The following is an 18,624-nucleotide window of genomic DNA, read 5'->3' on the forward strand; positions in this document are numbered from 1 at the left end:
TGACCATGGTCCAATGGTTTGGCGATGCCTTCCTGCAGGTTCGCCTCCAGGTGACAACAGATAGGTGGAAGATCCTCTTCCCCAGGGATGGGAGGTGGAGACCTGTCCACCTGACCAAGCAAAGCTGCTTTGAGATAGTAGGTGAAGTCAGCAGCCATGGGGTCAACCCCAAGACATGGATCCAGTGCACGAAGTGGGTCAATGACCGGATCCAGGCTGCTCAGGCACAAACTCAAAACACTTTGGACCCTTTGGACATTGCGCATGGCAGAGTGAGAGGGAGTGTTTGGTGGAAAGGGAGTGACCACCCAGTCATGTGTATTGGGGAAGGGCAGCAGGACACGCTGCCTGAGGCTTGGCTGCATCTCGGTGGGAGGTGCACGTCAGTCATTGTCTAAACTCACACAGTCCCTCGAGAGGGGCCACATGCAGGAGGAATATGTGTGTCCACATCATGGACTGCTGGATTATCACCATCAGAGATGTTGGGCTTGTCCCCGCTGGGAGACGAACTTTGTTGATCATAGTGGCTGCAATAGAAGACAGCCCACAATCGGAAAGAGCGTGTCAAGACTGGCAGTGGATGCCTTATCTCCATGTCCTCATCCCGATGGAGGAGGAGGCCATGGAACAGGCCGGGCAGCAAAGCAGCTGCTCCATAGCTGAAGGAGAGACAGGGACACCTACCTAAGAGAGTGAGTGAACATCTCCTGGGGCACAAGGGTGCATCCGCTGCAAAGGAGCCACACTGCTCATCTGTTCACCACTGCATCAATGGAGCTGCACAGTAGGGGTGGTTGGAATGTCACGATGGGCAGACTCTAACCCTTCAATGTCCCTGTTTTCACATGCAGGCTAGGATGAACGACAAGAGCGAAGAGCTGGAGAGACTGGGGGACAGCCAGACACCTCTGAGGAGGAGGAGGGAGCCTCAGAGGGTGCACCGTCACATCATTCCCCTGCACCCACCACCAGCACAGAAACCCTCACTCGGTGGGTATCCACTCGCTGTTAGATTTGGGCACACAAGCTGGTGAGCACGTCACAGACAGGCCCGGGCAGCTGACGGAGGCTGTGACAGCCGAGGCCACTGGCAGTTGGAAGTCTGTGGGAGGCCAGGCCCATGCTGAGTCCCAGGCTGATGACGTGCCTCTGGTGTCACCAGCAACTCGGGAAATGCTGCAGCTGCAGCAAGAGGTCAGGCAACATCTGGCAGAGTTGCCGGAGGTTATGTGTACCCAAGCTCGGATGATGGAGGAATCCATCCAGGCCTTGCATGCTGTACTATCTCTGATGGGGGTGTGTCTGGCTTCCTTACTTGAGAGATTGGTGACTCTGATGGAGAGCCAGATCCAGCCGACCAATCAGTGGCTGCCGGAGATGTGTGCAGACCTGCACTCCATCGCTTTGTCCATGAGCTCCATCCAGCGGTGACAAGGTGAGAGGGGGGGACGAGGCACCTGAACTCTTCACCAGGTCCACGTCCCTCTCAGGTCAGCAGCGAGGTACAAGTGTGTCTTATAAGGGGGAGGAGCAGCTGGCTGCTACATCTGGGGTCTCCTCTCAGGGTGCTCCTGGTGTGGACAGTAGCTCCAAAGCCCCTCTGCCAGTGACACAAGTGATGCCAGTGCCTGCCTCCATCACCCTCGATGACAGAGTGGGGTCCCTGTACCTGTGCAGGAGGCCCTCAGTGTGCCGGGGCCCTCCAGGCCTCAGGCAGCAAGAGGACGGCCACCAATGTCATCCCAAGCCATGGGGCAGCAAGGTCAGCAGCCTGTCTACACCTCAGCTGACAGAGCAGGGGGAGCACCACGTAGGAGCATGCGGAAAAGATTTCCGAAGAGCACCTAGATTCACTTGGGTTCATGGTGAATGTGCATTCCAGATGGATAGGGTTGCATTTGATGTCACACGGAAGAAAGAAATGATGTTCTCTCACTATGTCTCCTTCCTATTGTTGATGCCCTATGGGACTTCATTTAAACCCTTCCTCCCAAGGGGCTGGAAGTGAGGGACCAAGCCCTGAGTTCACAAAGCTTCGGTCTTGTCACATTGCGATGTGTACCTGGACGCTGCAGTGCAGAAGGAAGCAGGCGACAACAGGGCTGCTTAAAGCTAAGACTTTATTGCTGTGGTTCCAGAAGGTGGTAAGGCTCAAAGGAAACTTGAATGTATAAGGGTGTCTCATGTCTCCCTTGTGTGTATCTCATGGCCCCTTTCCTGCTGTGCGTGAGGTTCTTCATCTGGCACTGCTTGGGCAGCATCCTCCTCCACATCCTCATCATCAGAGGAGACATCACACTCCACGATATCCTCACTTGTCAACACCTCACCCCTCTGTAATGCCAGATTGTGCTGTGCACAGCAAACCACCACGATATGTGAGACCCTCGCCGGGACATACTGAAGGGCTCCACTGGATCGATCTAAGTGCCTGAATCTCATCTTCAGGAGACCAATGGCCTCCTTGATGGTCGCTCGGGTTGACCCGCAGCAGGTGTTGTACCTCTCCTCTGCATCCGTGCGTGGGTTCCTCACAGACGTCAGTAGTCATGTCCTCAGTGGGTAGCCCTTGTCTCCAAGGATCCATCTCTGAAAGCGGATGGGGCCGCGGAAAGGTTCTGGCACCTGGGAGTGCCTTGGTATGCAGGCGTTGTGGCTGCTTCCCGGGATTTGTGCACACACCTATGGGATCCATTTGCAGTGGTTGCAGACCAATTGCACACTGAGCAAGTGGAAGCCCTTCCTGTTGAAGGCTGCTGGCTGGTCTGCAGGAGCCTTGATGGTCACATGGGGTGACACCCTACACCTGGGGGAATCCAGTGATGGCCCCGAATCCTATAGTCCTCTCAGCTTGACTGTTTGGATCGATGTGCACATAGTCACCGGCCCTCCTGAACAGGACATTGGTGACCTCCTTGATGCACTGATTCACCACAGACTGTGAGATTCCACACATATCTCCAGTGGATCCCTGCAATGATCTGCTGGTGCAGAAGTTCAGTGGCACAGTGACCTTCAGTGACACTGGTATCAGGTGCCCACCAAGTCCCATGGGGCACAGCTGCATCATGGCAGAGAGATCAGTGACGACCTCCGTGCAGAGGCGCAGTCTGTGGAGACACTGTCACTCGGACATCTGCAGGTAGTTGAACCTCAGCTGACGTGTTCCTCTGCCTCCTTCTCCAGCCTCCTGTTCGAGGCTGGCCTTCCTGTGGGCCCCCAAGCTGCTGTGGTGCCCCTGCTGGTGCCTGCGCCTCCCTCCCTTCCTCTCTACTCCTCCTCCTCCTCAATGTGAGCCTTGAATGAGGCCCATGACAGGTTGCCCCTCCCTGAGTGCAAGTCCTTCACAGTAAACAACACCCAGCCACATTTACCTCACTTGTCACCCTCAATGAGGTGGCACTGCCCCAATCGTACCCTGGTGTGGCTCCCCCTGCAGAGCTGGCACATTGGCCCCCACTCCTGACAGTGTTTCCCGATGCCCTTTCCCCCTCCACCCTTACTGCCAAGTTACGCTGCCTCACCCGATAGCTTCCCAGTGAAGCCAACACTCGGCTCCCACCTCCCAGTCACCTCCTTTAACCAGGCGAGTCTCTGAAGCCCCGTGGTACCCGTGTGCTATTCGTTCAATTGGATCCAGTGAATAAAATTGCTGATAATTGGACTCATAAATACTTTAAATGCCTTCTTGCCGAGTGGATGTGCGAAGTCTGCCCTCCATGTCAGCCGCCGACAGAAAAATCCGGTCCGACGTCTTCCATCCCTATTTTATCCACCCCCGCTCCCCCTCCCCAGCCTCCATTCCCGTCTCCAACGGTCCCTTAAAATTCTGGCCCATGTCTCTAAGACTAATGGGAGTGAAACTACATCTGCTCCTTAGCCTGAACAGGGAGAGCTGCTCTCTCTGTGTTTAAAGTGAATGAATCTGCTCTTTACCTTGTCTTACTGGAACGTTCACTGTCTGGAAATGTCTGTTTGAAAATGTTTTCCTGTTATATTAATGGAGCAGAGGAGCAGATGTGAGGTGCTGTTCAACGGAGAGGTTTGGAAGTGGGTGAAGGGGTGGAGTGATGGTGTGAGTGAGAGGTGCAGTGAGTTGGCCATTCTCAATAGAGTGTCAGGAATGAAGGTCAGAGGAACAGACCAGGCAGGAAACACAGAAAGAGCGAGGAGATGCTGGTGTGAAAAACAGAGATTAAACAACAGGCTTGTTCAGTTGGTTTGGGTCTGGTGTTTAGAATACCCGGAATCTGGGTTCACTTCCCTTCCAACTCAGCGAATTATATCAACATTATGTTCATAAAACCATAGAATGATACCCAAAGAAGGAGACCATTTGGTCCATTGTGTCAGTGCTGTCTCTTTGGTTATGTTATCCAATTAGAACTGCTGCTCAGCTTTTTCCTGTAATCTGTACATTTTTCCTTCCAGTATTTATCCCAATTGCTTTTCAAAGTTACGACTGAATCTGCTTTCAAGTCCTGATCAGACAGTGCATTCCAGATCACAACACATCACTGTATAAAAAATCATTCCTCATTTCGCCTCTGGTTCTTTTCTCAATTACCTGATAAATACATCCTCTGGTTACTGACCCTTTTGCCACTGGAAACAATTTCTCCTTATTTAACTTATTGAAAACCTTCTTGATGATGTCACATACGAGACTGCCAGTAAAACTGAAGCCCATGGAATAAAAGAGACAATGACAGCATGGATATGAAGTTTGCAGACTGATAGGAACATAGAAGCAGGAGTAGGCCATTCAGCCCATCGAGACCACCCCACCATTCAATATGATGATGACTGATCATCCACTTCAATGCCTTTTTCCCACACTATCTCCATATCCCTTCTGTCATTTGTATTTAGAAATATGTCAATCTCTGCTTTAAACATACTCAATGACTGAGCTTCCACAGCTCTCTGGTGTAGAGAATTCCAACGATTCACAACCCTCTGAGTAAAGAAATTTCTCCTCGTCTCTGTCCTAAGTGGCTTTCCCCTTCTGTTGAAATTGTGTCCCCTGGTTCTAGATTCCTCAACCGGAGGAAAAACTTCATCTACCCTGTCTATCCCTTTAAATATTTTGTAAGTTTCAATGAGATCACCTCTCATTCTTTGAAACTCTAGAGAATACAGTCCCAGTTTCCCCAATCACTCTTCATAGGACAGTCCTGCCATCCCGGGAACAGGTCTGGTGAACCTTCATTGCACTCCCTCGATGGCAATGATATCCTTCCTAAGGTAAGGGGACCAAAACTGCACACAGTATTCCAAAGTGCAGTCCAATCAAGGTTATATACAATTGAAGCAAGATTTCACTACTCCTGTACTCAAATCGCCTTGTGATAGAGGCTAACATATCATTCGTCTTCTGAATTGCTTGCTGCACCTGCATGTTAGCTTTCAGTCACTTATTGACAAGGACACCCAGGCCCCTTTGTACATCTACACTTTCTAATCTCTTACCATTTAACAAATAATCTGCACATCTGTTTCTCCGACCAAAGTGGATAACCTCACATTTTTACACATTATATTCCATGTGCCACTTTCTTGTCCACTCACTAAGTCTGTCCAAATCCCCTTGAAGCTGCTTTGCATCTTCCTCACAACACACATTCCCACCTAGTTTTGTGTCATCTGCGAACTTGGAAATACGACATTTGGTTCCCACCTCCGAATCATTGATATATATTGTGAACAGCTGGGTCACAGTGTGGTGGTGAACAGTTGTATTTCTGTCTGGAGGAAGGTTTACAGTGGGTTCCCCATGGTTCCTCATAACTTCAGTTATGTGCAGACACTGGAAAAGCTGGGGTTGTTCTCCTTGGAGCAGAGCAAGTTCAGAACAACTTTGACAGAGTTAGAATCAAGGAATCAAATGGTTACAGTACAGAAGGAGACCATTCAGTCCATCATGTCCATGACAGCTCTTTGCAAGAGCAAATCAGCTAATTACACTCCTCTGCCCTTTCATTGTAACCCTGCAAATTTTCTCTATTCAGGTGTTTATCCAATTCCCTTTTGAAAGCCACGATTGAATCTGCCTCCAGCACATTCTCAGGCAGTGTATTCCAGATCCAAACCACTCACTCTGTCCCACACCCCGGTACCATTGCAGAAAATCTCTTCCGTTCATTTCATCCCTCATAAATAATTGAAATGAAATGTTTATTAGGAAATGCACAATATAAAAAAGAGAGAGAAATAAATGCTGAGAAAAATAGAAGTCAATGTTTGGAAGGTAAAAAGAGCAAAATATGTAACTTTTATTCTGGTTGAGTGAGAGGAATATATCACACTCTGGGGCTTTTTAAGAGGATTTACTGATAAACCTGGGTTTTGAGAGGAAGCTGGTTCATGGTTTACAGAACAAATTCAGTCCCTGGGGTGGAGCCAACAGCTGCACCGTCCAATAACAGACAGGATGGGGACACTGTCTCAGGCCTGGTGAGCTCAGTCGATGAAAGCATGAAACTCTGAATCTCAAGTTTTTGAGTTTGAGCCCCACGGTGGGTGTCTTTTATTTCCTTTTTAGGCTGATTTTACAGCCATTCTCCAGCTCTGAATTCCTCGGCAGAGAGTTCAAGGAGTGTTTGAAATGAGATTCAACAGCAGTATGAGAAAGTCTCTCCTTGATTCAGGACTCTTACCTCTCTGCAGCAACTCGCTGCTGAAGATTGAACTTTATCTCATTTCATTCTCAGCTCATGGTCAGTGTGGACCAATGGGACTTCTGGCTGTCTCCCACTTCACAATCCATCAGTGCTTAGAAATCAATGGGGAATATTACTCACATGTTGTAATGTTTTATAAATACTTGAATGTATTTCACACTGTGTCTAACAGTGTGAATCTCCCCTGGTATATCAGCTCACCAACACTTCAACAGAACATTCACATAATGTGAGCTCTGAGATCTGTTCAGATCCCATTCCCAAGACCTGGAAAGTGGGATTGGGCTGGATCGCTCTTTTTCAGCTGGCACAGACACGATTGCTAAATGGTCTCAGTCTGTGCCATAAATTTTCTCCATTTTCTATGTTCTATGAAGTGAGGTGTGATTGGGAGGGGCAATTCCACCAGGGTTATATTTTCTACCAAAACAATGACACAAGGGATACTTCACTTTTTTATTCATTCATTCATGCGATGTGGGCATCGCTGGCTGGGCCAGCATTTATTGCCCATGAGAAGGTGGTGGTGAGCTGCCTTCTTGAACCATTGCAGTCCATGTGGGGTAGGTACACCCACAGTGCTGTGAGAAGGGGAGTTCCAGGATTTTGACCCAGCGACAGTGAAGGAACGGCGATATAGTTCCAAGTCAGGATGGTGTGTGGCTTGGAGGGGAACTTGCATGTGGTGGTATCCCCTGTATTTGCTGCCCTTGCCCTTCTAGGTGCTAAAGGTCACTGGTTTGGAAGGTGCTGTCTAAGGAGTTGTGGTGCATTGCTGCAGTGGATTTTGTAGACGGTACACACTCTGCAACTGTGCGTCGATGGTGGAGGGAGTGAATGTTTGCAGATGGGGTGCCAATCAAGCGGGCTGCTTTGTCCTGGCGGTGTTGAGATTCTTGAGTTGGAATTGCACCCATCCAGGCAAGTGGAGAATATTCCATCACACTCTTGACTTGTGCCTTGTGGATGGTGGACAGGCTTTGGGGAGTCAGGAGTCATGGATGAGTGAGAGGAATATATCACACTTTGGGGCTTTTGTAAAAGGATTTATTAATAAACCTGGGATTTGAGAGGAAGCTGATTCATGGTTTACAGAACAAATTCAGCCCCTGGGGTGGAGCCAACAGCTGCACTGTAATTACTCACCTCAGGATTCCAAGCCTCTGGCCTGCTCTTGTAGTCACGTTATTTGTATGGCTACCCATGGTAACCTCCATGATGTAGATGGTGGGGGATTCAGTGATTGTAGTGCTATTGAATGTCAAGGGGAGATGGTTAGATTCTCTCTTGTTGGAGATATTCATTGCCTGGCACTTGTGAGGTGCGAATGTTACTTGCCACTTATCATCCCAAGCCTGTGAGACTGAAATAGCTCAGTTGGGAGTGTGTTAGACTGAAGATCCCTGGTTCAATCTGGGGTTTTGTCAGTTCTCATTTATTCTGCATCGCCCTTTGGTTTTGACTCTTGAGCTGCACAATTTACACTGAAATTATTTACCCAACTCTGAAGGTTGGATTGGAATAGAGAGATATCAAGGATGGGAAATATTTACATTGTCTGCTTTAGCTTATTCTCTATCTCCCTGTGTCCTTTCCCCCAGTTTTTGACTCTCTCGGGGCCGGGTGAACATTTGATTTGCTGCATTTGTCCCAAACTGAAGCCTTTTCCACATCTCTGGGTGGTCAGACTCGCTCTGTCTGTTTTTGTTGCTCGTGACCATTAACGAGAACAGGCCACGAGTTCAACGTTTATCAGCAAATGGAAGATAATTGGAAAGTATTCTGTGTTACTCCAGATCAGTGACAAAGATGCAATGGATGTTATTCAAAATAAATTCCCTTTGACATTTTATGTAAACTTGTTTGCATCCAAAAGTTGGATTTTAAGCGTAACAAAAATGTGTCAAATTATTGACTGACCATGTGACAGCGCACATGGGGATCAAATCCACAGCCTTGTTGTTATCAACACTGCGTCCTAACCAACTGAACTAAGCGGCCTATAGACAGAGCCAGGTATGGGTTTGAGCCGCACGCTGGGCGGTTTGTGTTTTATTTCTCACACTGGGTGACAGAGCAATTGTACAAACAATGGACACATCACATCCCGGAAACATTGTTCTGATATAAAACAGTGTAAAATAAGAACTGAGCATGGAAATGGAACGGAACCAGAAATCAGGACTTTAATCTATTGAAGTTGATCTTGAAATTCAACCATTCACTGAACATTCCAATTGATCGAACTCTCTTCTGAAATAAAATCCAGGAACTTGAGCTGCTGTAAAACGCAACTGAGCCTGACGTGATTTGAACACGCAACCTTCTGATCTGGAGTCAGACGCGCTACCGTTGTGCCACAAGCTCACATATAAAGCAAAGTGGTTCCATTCCTGACAGATTTACTTCTTGTTTAGATTCAGTGATTGAAATTAATTCAATCCTCATCTGACCTCCACTCTGTAAAGGCCTGCAATCCGATCTGAACCCGACGACCTGTGTCGGGTTCGGGTCATGTCGGGTCGCTCTTCCGGTTCTGGCTTTCGGGCTCGGGTCAGGTTGGGTCAGGTTCAGGTCAGGCTGGGTCCAGGTTGGTCTGAGTCCGTGTCGGACACACACAGTAAGTATTACATTTAACTTTGCTGGGAAGTTAAGTTTAATAAGTGTCAAAAGTTGAAAAGCCAACCAAAGCCGGGAGTCCGGGTCATTAAGGAGGGAAACTCTGAGTCTGCGCAGTGAGCAAGTGAGCATCTCTATGACGTCATTGCGCTCATGCTGCAGCTTCCTGTCGATTCGGAATCGGGAGGTAGATAAAGTGAACATTCCGGTGGTCGGGTAAGGCTCGGGTTAGTTTGGGCGTGGGAATAAATGGAGATACTCAGGCCGGGTCAGGCTCGGGTCCAATGTGGTTCTGTCAGGTTCGGGTCGGGTTTTTTTTCCTGACCTGAGCAGGCCTTTACCGCTCTGTCAGTTCAGTGCCTTATTTAAACTATAACTTGGAGTTCTGTTTTACAGGGTCTCGGCTGTTTAAGTGTTTCCGAGACCCACTACTCTGATTAATCAGACATTTTGCTGCTAACTGCTGCTGCTACAATTGAAATGTAAAAAAGAATTTCTAGTGACCTGCAACCAATGGACAAATACATTTCAGAAAGATAAAGCTCATTCACCAATCCACAAATGTGTTTTTCTGCTTATATTTATAAACAACTCCTTCTCTCCACTATGAGAACTATACAATCACTCCAGTTATTTGAAAGTTAGTGTAAGATGTTCCAGTTCATCAATTTTAAAACTGCAGCAGGTATTTTCCAGAAAACATCTCTGTTGGAACCTCAGTCCCAGTTAGATTGAAAGTGGACAATTAATGTATTCACTTGTTCATTGTGGACAGGTGTCTGACTTCGAATAAATCTCATTAACTTTCAATGAGGTGGCAGTATTTCTGTGCTCCCATTTTACACAGTCTGTCCTGTTCATGCACCATGTTTTTAATCTCCTCTCCCATTCTCCACAGGATACAGATTGCAAGCATCATCAATCGAGCTGTTGAAAAGCATTGGAAGAATCTGGTCACACAGGTATTGAAACATTCATTTTCTGCCATTTTCCAAGTTGGTTGCTTTAAACACCGTACGATGTGCAATCATCTTGAAAAGAGATTCTCTTCAATATCCAATACAAACTGTATTACAAACCTGACAGACAAACACAGGAGAACAAGTGACTAGTGAACACAAACCTCATGGTGCTCATTTTCAGATTTATTGCAGTCACTTACAAAACAAGTGAAAGAATATTACAGTGAAATGATTTGGAAAGTAGGTGTGACTTTTGTTGGTGCCTTTCTTTGCTCTGTTGGTGAAACTTTCTTGCACCTGACTCCTGTTCATGTCTCTGTTTCCTCTATTGAATGAGGAAGGAGGTATTTGATCAGAAATCAACTGGATTGTGTACCTTTGAGAGGGGATTTCTGCACCATCAGGGCTGGAAACAGGAGTGAGTGAAAGACAATGTGTGGAGTTTGATTTTGTACAGAGGGAGAGCAAATCTAACAGGACTGTGAGATATTGGCCTGGATTTTACAGCCCCAATCGCGGTGAACTCTGAGACTTTCACTGCTGTTGAGGGTCTGAACAGCACTGCAACTGCTGGTACATGCACACACTAACACCAGCATCTGGAAGTTGTGGTGGTGAGAAATGTGCTTAGAAGGAGCCTCTGATCATAATCGCACCAGCCCACTCTTTAAAGTGACAGGGACCTGTAGTTCAGCAATTTGGGCTCATTGCCCACAATGTACCCTGATTTTTACCTGGGTTGGATTAAAGCCGGTACCAACAGGCTCAGGGCCTGCTCGGGAAAGACTTTTCTGTTGACACAACAGCTCCACTATTCCAGGAAGACACCGGCAGCAGCAGTTGTCAACTTTCAGAGGGAGTTCAGACATTTTAAATGTTGTATTTTATTTCTTAATTGTATGTAACTTTTTAGCATAGCCTGATCAGAGTACTCAAATTTACATCTGACTTTTTATTAACAAGATTGAAGTGCTTTTAAAAGATCTCTCAATGTATATGACTTTTTATCAAGATTTACTTGGCTTCTTTGTAAAGACTCTTGAGCAAGATTGAAGTGACTTTTAAAAACTACATCTTATCCTTTAAAATCCTGCTTCCATGTAGATGACATTGGAAGATGACTTCAGAATAGCTTAGACTATCTTTCTAACAGGTACTGCAACAGCTTAAGACCTACTTTTCTGCAAAAGCTGGTGAATTACCTTCCGGGAGCGGAGAGGAGCGGAGCGGAGCTGACCTATATGGACCGATATAAGGAGAACGTTGAGAGTGGAGCCGATAAATCCAATCCGAGGATCGAGGCCCAGTCTCTTACCTTCCAGGAGTGGAGTGGAGCTCTTACAGTGTGCTGGAGTTTTGAAAAAAAAGAAGCCAACTGTGATGTCAGAGGAGAGCTGAAAGTTGATTGGTTGGTGAGTCACTGCTGTTTGTGTATTTAAATATCTTAAAGAAAAGGGCAAAGTTTTTTTTCTTGAAAAAAAAACCTCTGCTGATAAGATGAGTACTACTAAAGTGTTTTTTTTTATTCAGTGTAGCTTATGAAGGACTTTAGATTGTAGTGGGTAGAACAAGGCCCCTAGTGTCATTAGTACTTTTTAATTAAGGGAGTAACTAATTAATCTAAGGGTAAGTCATGGCAGGAGAGCTCAGTCCCGTGATATGCTCCTCCTGCGCTATGTGGGGATTCAGGAACCCTCCCAGTCTCCATGACGACCATGTGTGCAGGAAGTGTATCCAGCTGCAGCTACTGGCTACTCGCATTATGGAGCTGGACCTGCGGGTGGTTTCACTGTGGAGCGTCCACGAAGCTGTGGGCGTCATGGATAGCATGTTTAGTGAGGTGGTCGCACCGCAGGTAATGGATGCACAGGCAGAAAAGGGATGGGTGACCACCAGATGGAATAGTCGGAGCAGGCAGGTAGTGCAGGAGTCCCCTGTGGCCAACCCCCTCTCAAACAGATACACCGCTTTGGTTACTGTTGGGGGGAAGACCTCCCAGGGGAAAAGAGCAACAGCGCGGTCCGTGGCACCACGGAGGGCTCTGCTGCACAGCAGGGGAGGAAAAGGGGTGGAAGAGCTATTGTGATAGGGGATTCTATCATAAGGGGTGCAGATAGCCGTTTCTGTGGCCGCAAACGAGACTCCAGGATGGTATGTTGCCTTGCTAATACTAGGGTCAAGGATGTTTCGGAGCAGCTGCCGGAAATTCTGAAAGGGGAGGGTGTGCAGCCAGAGATCGTGGTCCATATTGGTACGAACGACATAGGCAGGAAGAGAGATGAGGTTCTGCAAAGTGAATATAGGGAGTTAGGCAGAAGGTTAAAGAGCAGGACCTCTAGGGTTGTAATCTCAGGATTACTCCCTGTGACACGTGCTAGTGCGGGTAGGAATAGGAGGATTAGGCAAATGAATGCATTGCTGAAGACTGGCGAAGGCGGGAAGGCTTCAGGTACTTGGATCATTGGGATCTCTTCTGGTGCAGAGGTGACCTGTACAAGAGGGACGGGTTGCATCTGAACTGGAAGGGGACCAATATCCTTGTAGGGAGATTTTATAGTAATACACTGGAGGGTTTAAACTAGTCTTGCAGCGGGGGTGGGACCCAAAGTAGTAGTCTCTCCGATGAGATAGTTGAGGCAAATGGAGAGGTTAAAGCAAGCAAGTCCAGTAGGCAGGCCAGGCAGGGGCAGGACAGGGAGCGTGGAAGGTCTGGTGGGCTAAACTGCATTTACTTTAATGCAAGTATCCTTACAGGTAAGGCAGATGAACTCAGAGCATGGATCGGTACATGGGATTGTGGTATTGTAGCTATTACGGAAACGTGGTTGAGGGATGGGCAGGACTGGCAGCTCAATGTTCCGCGGTACCGATCCTTCCGGCGTGACAGAGGTAGAGGTAAGAGAGGAGGGGGAGTTGCACTATTGATTAGGGAGGACATCACGGCAGTACTTAGAGAGGATATCCCGGGGTGAATGTCCAGTGAGGCCATACTGGTAGAACTTAGAAATAATAAAAGGGTGATCCCTTTGATGGGATTATACTATAGGCCCCCCAATAGTCAGAGGGAAGTGGAGGAGCATATATGTAGGGAAATCACAGATAGGTATAGGAATTATAGGGTTGTAATAGTAGGTGATTTTAACTTCCCTAATATTGACTGGGACTGCCTTAGTGCTAAGGGATCAGATGGGGAAGAATTTGTTAAGTGAGTCCAGGATAGTTTTCTGAAGCAGTACGTGGATGGCCCGACTAGAGAAGGGGCTACACTCGATCTCCTCTTAGGAAATGAGAATGGGCAGGTGGTTGATATGGCAGTGGGGGAGCACTTTGGGACCAGTGACCATAACTCTATTAGCTTCAAGATAGTTATGAAAAAGAATAGGACTGGTCCTCAGGTTGAAGTCCTAAATTGGGGGAAGGCTAATTTCCATGGCATCAGACAGGAACTCTCAAAAGTTGAATGGGAGAGGCTGTTTACAGGTAAAGGGACGTCTGGCAAGTGGGAGGCTTTTAAAAGTGAGATAGGAAGAGTTCAGGGCCAGCATGTTCCTGTTAGATGGAAGGGCAAGGCTGGCAAGTTTAGGGAACCTTGGTTGACGAGGGATATTGAGGGTCTGGTCAGGACAAAGAAGGAGGCATACGTCAGGTATAGGCAGCTGGGATCGAGCGAGTCCCTCGAGAAGTATAGGGGATATAGGAGTATACTTAAGAAGGAAATTAGGAGGGCGAAAAGGGGCCATGAGATTTCCCTGGCAGATAAGATAAAGGAGAATCCCAAAAGATTCTATAAGTGTATTAAGAGTAAAAGGGTAGCTAGGGAGAGAGTAGGTCCCCTTAAGGATCAGTGTGGCAATCTGTGTGTGAAGCCACGCGAAATGGGCGAGGTCTTAAATGAATATTTCTTGTCTGTATTTACCGTGGAGAAGGTCATGGAAGCTAGTGAGTTCAAGGGAGGGAACAGCGATATCCTGCAGCATATCAACATTACAAAGGAGGAGGTATTGGAGGTTTTGAAGCGCATTAAGGTGGATAAATCCCCAGGGCCTGATCAGATGTATCCTAGGATGCTATGGGAAGCAAGGGATGAGATTGCTGGGGCGCTGGCAGAGATTTTTGTATCATCGTTCGCCACGGGTGAGGTACCGGAAGACTGGAGGATAGCTAATTTGTTAATTAATAAATTAAATAACAAATCATGTCACCTCTTTCTCTTCTAAACTCTGGCGGAGACAAGCCTAGCTTGTCCAATATTTCCTCGTAAGACAGCCCACCCATTCCATGTATTAGTCTCGTAAACTTTCTCTGTACTACCTCCAATGCATTTACATCCTTCCGCAAATAAGGAGACCAGTACAGTACTCAGTACTGCAGAAGAGGTCTCACCAATGTCCTGTATAGCGGAAGCATAACCTCCCTACTATTGTATTCAATTCCCATGGTGATAAATGATAACATTCTATTAGCTTTCCTAATTACGTGCTGGACCTGCATACTAACCTTTTGCAATTCATGCCCTCGGACACCCAGATCCCTCTGCATCTCAGAGCTCTGCAATCTCTCACCATTTAGATAATATGCTTTTTTATTCTTCCTGCCATAGTGGACAATTTCCGACTTTCCCACATTATACTCCATTTGCCAGGTCTTTGCCCAATCACTTAACCTATCTATATCCCTTTGTAGCCCCCTTATGTCCTCTTCACAACCTACTTTCCTACCTATCTTTGTGATCAGCAAATTTAGCAACAATACCTTCGGTCCCTTCATCTAAGTCATTTATATAAATTGTAAAAAGTTGAGGCCCCAGCACAGAACCCTGTGGCACACCACTCGTTACTTCTTGCCAACCAGAAAATGACCCATTTATGCTGACTCTCTGTTTCCTGTCAGCTAGCCAATCTTCTATCCATGCCAATATGTTACCCCCGACACCATGAGCTTTTATTTTCTGCAATAACCTTTGATATGGCACCTTATCCTTCTGGAAATCGAAATACAATACATCCACTGGTTCCCCTTTATCCACAGCACATGTAACTCCCTCAAAGAACTCCAATAAATTGGTTAAACATGATTTCCCTTTCAAAAAACCATGTTGACTCTGCCTGACTACCTTAATTTTTTCTAAATGCCCTGCTATAACATCTTCAGTAATCGCTCCTAACATTTTCCCTAAGACAGATGTTAAGCTAACTGGCCTGTCGTTTCCTGCTTTCTGTCTCCCTCCCTTTTTGAATAAATGAATTACATTCGCTACTTTCCAATCTAACAGAACCTTCCCGAAGCGAGGGAAATTTGGAATATTAAAACCAGCGCATCAACTATCTCACTAGCCAATTCAGGACCTGGCGACCTGTCAACCCGCAGCTCCAACAATTTGTTTAGTACCACTTCCCTGGTGATTGTAATTTTCTTGAGTTCCTCCATCCCTTCAATTTCCTGATATACGGCTCATACTGGGATGTTATTTGTATCCTCAATAGTGAAGACCGATGCAAAGTATCTGTTCAATTCATCTGCCATCTCTTAATTATCCATTATTAATTCCCCAGACACACTTTCTATTGGACCAACAGTCGCTTTGTTAACTCTTTTCTTTTCAAAATATCTATCGAAACTCTTACTAGTTGTCTTGAAATTTCTTGCGAGCTTTCTCTCATACTCTAATTTTACCTTCCTTATCAATCTTTTAGTCATTCTTTGCTGTTCTTTTTATATTCTGTCCAATCTTCTGACCTGCCTCCCACCTTTGCACAATTATAGGCTTTTTCTTTAAGTTTGATAGTATCTTTAACTGTTTTCGTGAACCATGGATGGTGAGTCCCATCTTTGGAACTTTTCTTTCTCGTTGAAATGTATCTATTCTGTGAATTCTGAAATATCCCCTTAAATGTCTGCCACTGCATCTCTATTGACTTATCCCTTAACCTAATTTGCCAGTTCACTTTAGCTAGCTCTGCTTTCATGACCTTATAATTGCCCTTATTTAAATTTAAAATACTAGTCTGGGACCCACTCTCCTCTCCCTCAAACTGAATGTAAAATTCAATCATATTATAATCGCTACTACCTAGGGGCACCTTAACTATGAGGTCATTAATTAATCCTATCTCGTTGCACAATGCCAGGTCTAGTATAGAATGCTCTCTGGTTGGCTCCATAATGTATTGTTCCAAGAAATTATCCCCAAAACATTCTATGTACTCCTCATCTAGGCTACCTCTGCCCATCTGAATTTCCAATCTATATGTAGATTAAAATCCCCCATAATTATCACAGTACCTTTCTGACAAGCTGCCATTATTTCTTCCTTTATATCCCATCTGACAGTGTGGTTAATGTTCGGTGGGCTGTACACCACTCCCACAAGTGACTTCTTGCCTTTATGATTTCTCATTTGTACTCAAACTGCTTCTGCATCCTGATCTCCAGAACTCAGGTCATCCCTCTCTATTACGCTAATACCATCATTAATTAACAGAGCTACCCCGTCACCTTTTCCTAGCTTCCTGTCCTTCCAAAATGCCATGTCACCTCCAATATTCACATCCCAATCTATGTCGCCCTGCAGCCATGTCTCTGTAATGACTATCAGATCCTACATATTTATTCTATTTGTGCTCCCAGTTCATCTGTTTTGTTTCAAATGCTCCATGCATTCAGATACAGAGCATTTAGTTTTGTCCTTTTATTATTTTTGTCACCTCTTGCCTTATCTGTCGATTTACTCTTAGATTTGTACATTCTGTCCCTTCCTGTCACAGTCTGTTTATCATTTCCCATATTTATACCTTTCTCTCTTGCCTTGTCTCTCCTCCTTGATTCACCATATCTTCCCAAATTTGATCCCTTGCCCCCACTATTCAGTTTAAAACCGTCTCTACTTCCCTCGTTATGTGGCTCGCTAGAACACCGGCACGAGCACGGTTCAGGTGTAGACCGTCCCAACGGTACAGCCACCTCTTTTCCCAGTACTGGTGCCAACGCCCCATGAACCAGAACCCACTACTACCACACCAGTCTTTCAGCCGCACATTACTTTCTCTAATTGTATTTGTCCTATGCCAATTTGCACATGGCTCAGGTAATAACCCAGAGATGATTAACTTTGAGGTTCTGCTTCTTAATTTGGTGCCTAGTTCCTCACACTGACTTTGCAGAACCTCTATCCTTGTCCTGCCGATGTCTTTGGTACCGACATGGACCACGACGACTGGATCCTCCCCCTCCCATTGTATGTTTCGCTCCAGCCCTGAGCAGATGTCCTGAATCCTGGCACCGGCAGGCAACACAGCCGTCTGGACTCTTGCTTTTGCTGCAGAGAACAGAGTCAATCCACCTTACTATACTGTCCCCTACTACCACTACATTCCTTTTTTCTCCCTCTTTGAGCCGCAAACACTTACTGCAGACGTGTTTGCCCTGGATCACACTGGCATCCAGGAACTCCCACATGCTGCAGCTGTGACACATCACCTGTCCTGTCATCCTTAACGTGTTTCAATTAACTACTTAAATATTTTATTCAATTATTCATTTTATTGCATATTTTATTAAACTTACCACTAGTTTGTTTACTATTTTAAACGTGAGGACCACAATGGATCTTAATCACTTACCAGATGCGCATCAAGCAGGTCGGTTCTTCCAAACCAATCAACTACCTGCTTGCCTGTGATGTCACAGCTTACCAGACCCTCACCAAACAGCTCCTTCCACTGCACCGAAGAAAGAACCAAATCCTGTATACTCACCCCAGCGGCTCTCCGTTTCCCTGCTCTCACTCTCCATTGTGACGTCACTCCTCGATTTTTTTCCCCCTGCTCTGCTCCTCTCTCTCTCGCTCTGTCTCCGAATCTGTGCTTTTGGCGCATTTCTTCATTTGTTGTTCCGTTGTGATCTTCTGTTTCTGGTCCAAAAATCTGACTCTGGTGGGACTTGAACCCACAACCTTTGAATATCGTCTCAATCATTATTTAGAAGTCCAACACGCTATCCATTGCGCCACAGAGCCTCACACATTTTTATTAACATCACTAAGGCCTTTGATCTTGTCAGCAGAGACGGCCTCTTCAAACTGCAATGGAACATCGGCTGCCCTCCTGACCTCTTGGGCATCATCTCTTCTTTCTACGAGAACATGCACAGTTCCATCAGTTACAATGGAGCAACATCAGACGCTTTCAAGATCAGCAGTGGGGTAAAGCAGGGCTGCGCGCTGGCGCCAACTCTCTTAGGAACAGAGGAACATAGGAGTAAGCTATTCAGCCCGTCGAGCCTGCTCTGTCATTCAATTCGATCATGGCTGATCATCTACCTCAAAGCCCCTTTCCCATGCTATCCCCATATCCCTTGAT

General features: G+C 46.3%; 2 non-coding genes across 2 annotated transcripts; both read right to left on the minus strand.

Annotated features, from left to right (window-relative positions):
- Positions 1 to 8,981: 8,981 nt before the first annotated feature.
- On the minus strand, positions 8,982 to 9,053 carry trnaw-cca (transfer RNA tryptophan (anticodon CCA)). Its single transcript has one exon. It is a non-coding gene; the product is annotated as a tRNA-Trp (tRNA).
- A 9,137-nt stretch (positions 9,054 to 18,190) lies between these two features.
- On the minus strand, positions 18,191 to 18,281 carry trnar-ucu (transfer RNA arginine (anticodon UCU)). The gene is given in 2 exon segments: positions 18,191 to 18,226; positions 18,245 to 18,281. It is a non-coding gene; the product is annotated as a tRNA-Arg (tRNA).
- Between the last annotated feature and the right edge of the window lie 343 nt (positions 18,282 to 18,624).

The sequence above is a fragment of the Heterodontus francisci genome, unplaced genomic scaffold (assembly GCF_036365525.1).
Source record: "Heterodontus francisci isolate sHetFra1 unplaced genomic scaffold, sHetFra1.hap1 HAP1_SCAFFOLD_75, whole genome shotgun sequence".
Taxonomy (NCBI): Eukaryota; Metazoa; Chordata; class Chondrichthyes; order Heterodontiformes; family Heterodontidae; genus Heterodontus; species Heterodontus francisci.